Source organism: Rhea pennata, chromosome 5, assembly GCF_028389875.1.
Source record: "Rhea pennata isolate bPtePen1 chromosome 5, bPtePen1.pri, whole genome shotgun sequence".
Classification (NCBI taxonomy): domain Eukaryota; kingdom Metazoa; phylum Chordata; class Aves; order Rheiformes; family Rheidae; genus Rhea; species Rhea pennata.
In genome coordinates, this window is record NC_084667.1 from 15,751,494 (window position 1) to 15,756,521 (window position 5,028).

Consider the following 5,028-nt stretch of genomic DNA (forward strand, 5'->3'; position numbering starts at 1 on the left):
TGTGTGTTTCAATGATTGTGCAGTTAAGCTTTTCTGAGGTACTGTAATTTTTTTTTTACACTATATTAAACCTCACTTTCTCCTGGAAGTCAGAGATTCGATGCAGGGGTTTTCAGTATCCCCCTTGCTTTAATATATTTAATTCCAGTGAGGCCTTGTCTTATGACAGCTGTTGTCACTTCTGAACTTTGTTTTTTTTAGAGCTGCAAGTTTATAGTATGCTTGTGAATGCTCCCAAAATCCTATTAACATTTTTGTATTCTTTGAATGCTTTTGAAAGTCTTGCACTATTAAATATGTATTTGCTAGAGAACATTAAAATTACTGCTCTCCTTTTTTTTTTTTTTCTTTTTATTTGAGTGATGGCATAGTATTTCTGGAGTTGGGTTTTTTGTTCCATTTTTTTGTTGGAGTTTTTTTTGAGCATTGTATGATCAAATCAGGAAATGTTTAGGTTTGCAGGCTTACAGTTTGGTGACTTCAGGTCACAGAAGACTACACTGGGATTGGAAATACAGATCTTGAGTTTTCCTATTTCTATGGAATGGGAAGTAAAAACTCTGCTTCCAGGCAGATTTTGTTTCAGTGTCAGACAATTGACTATACTGATACTTCTGGAGAAAATTAGCCAGCAAAAACTCCCCATGTCTTGAGAGAATTCTTTGGAATCCTAATTGCTTATAATTACAGATGAACGTCCGTGCACCTTAGCTTCCTTTCCAATGTTCCTAGTAGGAGCAAAGCAGGTGCCTTGCAATATCTGTGCACATTGTTTGTGAAATACTATGTGATATAGTTAGTGAGATGTTATTTGTTGTTAATGAAAATACTTAGATGAAAATTAGGTATACATCTGTCTTTACCTCCATGGGGATATCGATCCAGGCAGCGATGAAGATACCAAATGTGAGGCTTCATGTTTTGATGCCATTTTGTTTGCTTGTTTTAGTCTGATAGGAAATGAGGATACTTTCAGATACTAAGGTGGCTGTCAACAGTATCTCTAGGTCAAGTCAGTGTCTATCAGAGAGCTTTTGTTCTGTTTCATGTCCTGAGCCTTATCTCTTCTAAAAGTCTGTGAATGTGTGAACAGTTTGGTACTTACCTGAAGAAAAAATGAAACCAAATAATCAAAAAGTAAGCTTAATTCCAAAATCTCATCTGTGGTACCTGGCAGGAGGCAGTCAGGAGCATTTCTGCTTAAGCATCAATGTCTGAGGATTATGAACCTTGACAACATGTATCTTTTTGGTGTAGTTTTTAGGTTCTGCAGCAGTGGACCATGCTGCCCCAGGTCAGAGCCCTCTAGCCCCCAGTGCATATCATGGAGTCTTTGCTTACCGCTGTATAATGTCTTTATCTCACTATGGCAAATGGTAATAAATGGCTTAAGATTGGCCTTAGTGCCTGAAAACTGAAGAGATGCTGGTATTTCATGCTAGTGAAGGGTATTTGCTTTATACTTTGACCTCGTAGTTCAAGAGGTCTTGAACTGACTGGATTGCCTGCTCCTTCAGGTTTATCTCTTCCTTACCTTTAAGTATGATAATACTTCTGATTCCCGACTGAGGAGCCTAGGGAGGATCTCAGGAGGGATACGGATAGGAGATTGGGCTGTGAGGACTATTACTTAAGTATCTGATAGCCTGGACTCCTGGGATAGTAACTTTAGAAAGCCTAACTTAATGTGCCAGAATGCCCGAAGATGGAGACTTCTCAGCTGATCTACTTGGCTTAGTCAAGCTTTGTCATAGAATAGACTAGTGAAGAGAAATATCAGTGTTATGTGAAAAATAATTGTATCCTGTAAATTTTTTTTTCCAATGAACCTGTTCACTTTAAGGGATTAATTCAACAGTATTTTATGATTTGTAAGAAATGTGAGGCTACTCCTCTAGAAATGCTGAGATGCATAAACTTTGGGGTATTCTAGATATAGTAATGGAGGTCTGTTAGTCTGAGAAGTGATGGGCAATACCTTTTTCATCTTCATGTACAATTTGCAGAGAGAAAATAAGATAAAAGATTGTGGTGTTTTTATTTGTGGTCAATGCTGAAGTTGCTTGAGGTGCTTGTACAATTGGAGGACAAGATAGCAGGTACTTCTTAAATACAGACCAGAAGAAAAAGATCTTTAAAATTTGAGCTCTTCAGCTAAGAGGAATATTCATCAGCAAGCCTCCAGATGAAGACAGTTGCTCAACTTGGAACAATATTTTTTTCTTTAAATAGACAGCTTTCTCAATTGGTTGACTAACAGTACTAGGAAACCTGGACCTAGCTAATATCCCAGCAGTGAGTTCCTGTTCAGCTCCAGAGAAGAGCTTGAATGTGACAGTGGAGGAGCAGTGTGGGCCAAGGCTAGGGTTGCCAGGTGCAAAAGAAGACTTTTCTCCAAATCATGTAAGAAAAAGTATATGCTGAGGGAGAGGAGAATTAAACTTTATTTTAGCGGTTGTATATGAAGAACTTTGTTCAGAACCTTCTGAAATCCAAGCTTGGGCTTGAACTGGAACTGTTGGGTGTAATCTTAAAGCATATTAAGTTACTGCTAGCTTATGACTTCATTGCAATAGATTGCTTTTCAAATTTATATCAAGTTAAATGCCTCTTAATATATCCTGAGTTTGGGTTACTGTATAAAATGAGTTTTATTTCAGGAAAATTGTTTTGTAGAAGGAGACTTTAAAAACTGTAAAAGATGATAAATTAACTGTTTTTCTGTGATCCATTTGCTGTGTTCTACTTATCTTTTCCTGTAGTAAATTCTTACATAAACATTTCTCTTTATTTGCTTCAGGAATCAGGAGGAGAGATGAATCTTGTTGATTCTAATGCTGAATTGCTTATGATAGTAATTCATACCAGGTGGATCATGAAATAGGATATTTTTTTTATCTCAAAACTGATTTTTTTGAGTTACTCACTATCCTCTGCTTCTAACAGAAGAGCCACTTAGAAGTAATGTACAATTGTCTTGCTCTGTTAGAAACTAGTTACTGAAGGTCTTTTGTCATTTTGCCAGAACACAGGGCTCCCATCTCTGGTAGCTGAATTTTGTTATTCCTCTATTTCAAAGCTGCAAGAATTTGTTTATAAATTGCTAATTAGCTTTAATGCAGATTTCATTCTGAATGTGACTAAATTTTAGGGGAAGCATCCAATGGCAGGAGTTTCCTCTGAGTATTTCTAGTCAATATTAATGCTGATTCAACACCTACTATTTTTGCTGCTGCTGAGAGGTTGTTTAGATGAGCTGTTAGATGCATGCTGTTTGACAGCATCAGCTGGACTGATTTAAGTAAAGCTGTCAGTGATAGACTGTAATTACTCATAACGTGTTCTCAGAGGACTTCTAATGTTGCAAAATACTATCACACTGCACACTAACACTGTTTACTTATTGTGTGATCTGCTGACTGTGAAACAGTTTTAAAATATATTTTAAAGAGCTTTCAGTTTTTTGAGAAAAGAAATACCGTCAGCATAAGATTGCGTTACTGAGATTTATTGGAAGAGGGCAGAGAGCTTCAGGAGGAGGCAGGTAAGCTTAATTTAACACATTTAGGCAATCATAAAATGAAAGTTTTAAATACTGTTTGTAGTAACTGGTTTAGAATGAGTGTAATGTTAGTGTGAGCTAACATCATCAATGAGAATGATACTAGCTCAGGTATGTGAGATTGCCTTAGTTTTCCTATGTTATAATGATCTATATTAATTTAAATACAAAATAAACCATATTAGTATAAATAAATCACACTTAAGATTCTGCGAATTTGCTAATATAAATAAAACCTAATGTGACTGTGTTCCACTTTCTTTGTAGTGGTATGTAAAAATGCAAAGGAGTTGCTTTTTCAACTCAGTTTGTCTTTGCCTTACCATTTTAACAGAGAATGAGCTTTGTCAATTGCTGACTATTTTAAAAATGACATTGTATTTACTTTTTTTCCCCCTGTGCATTGACTGTAAGTATGAAAATCCAATAACTATTACTGATCTGTTTGTGTTTTCCTAAATGCCAGTTCCTACATTTTTTTTATTTTCTTGAATTCTGATCTAGTGGCTGACAATAACGACAGGAAATGGTTAATGAATGGGACCGTGTTGAGAACGTGTCATGTTCTTATGTCTGTCTGTGTTGGTGACATGCTATTGGACAGCTTTAATACATTCTGTACCGTTTTCTAGTTGTTTCAATACTTAAGTTATATTGGTCTGCTTGTTTAGTTTGTTCTTCAAAAAAATCCTCAGACAACCCAGTTGTCAGCAGCTGTTAACAAATTAATCACTTCCAGCAAACAGTTTTCATCTTTACTACTTCTAAAGCGCAATAGATCCATAAAAATCTGCCTTATCCACTCTACAAATTTTCAAGAGCATTTGGTTGAAAAATCAAGACTGCCACGCAGAAATGAGACCAAAGAGGGATTTGGCAGACTGCTCTAGCAGTGAGAAGTTAGAGGTGGTGCTGGGTCGTTTTCCCTGATACATCTTAATACAGACTGGATCTGGTCTCCGTACTCGGGGCTCTCTGTGACTTACCTGAACAGCTGGTGTCAATGGCAAGTTCGGCTTTCGCTTGGGCCTGTTGGATGGGAATTTCTTTTCTATTTAGAAATACTCTTCTGTGGTATACAGATGCTCAGAAAGGGTGTGGTATGGGCAAAGTCCTGAATTGGGTTGCTGGAGCCCTGGAAGAAAATCTGACCTCGGAGGGCGGGGAAGGTTGAGGTTGTAGTTTAATCACAGAGCGGCGCTTTCTTCTACGCAGGGCGTCCCTGTGCAGTGCTGCTGTGCTGTCCTTACCTTTCACCAGCATTTCCAACCGCGGCCAGGGCGGCTGGGAACGGGGCTGTTTGGCAAGTGCAGGCCACACCTCCGCTTCCCGCGGCTCAGGGCAGCCTGGCGCTGCGCGAGGCTTCAGCCGCAGCCTGTGATAAGCAGCCGGTGGTGGCCGCCTCTCCGGGGGGGACTTGTGTCTTCCGTACTCCTCTGTCAAGCTTTCTACTGACCGTTTTCGCC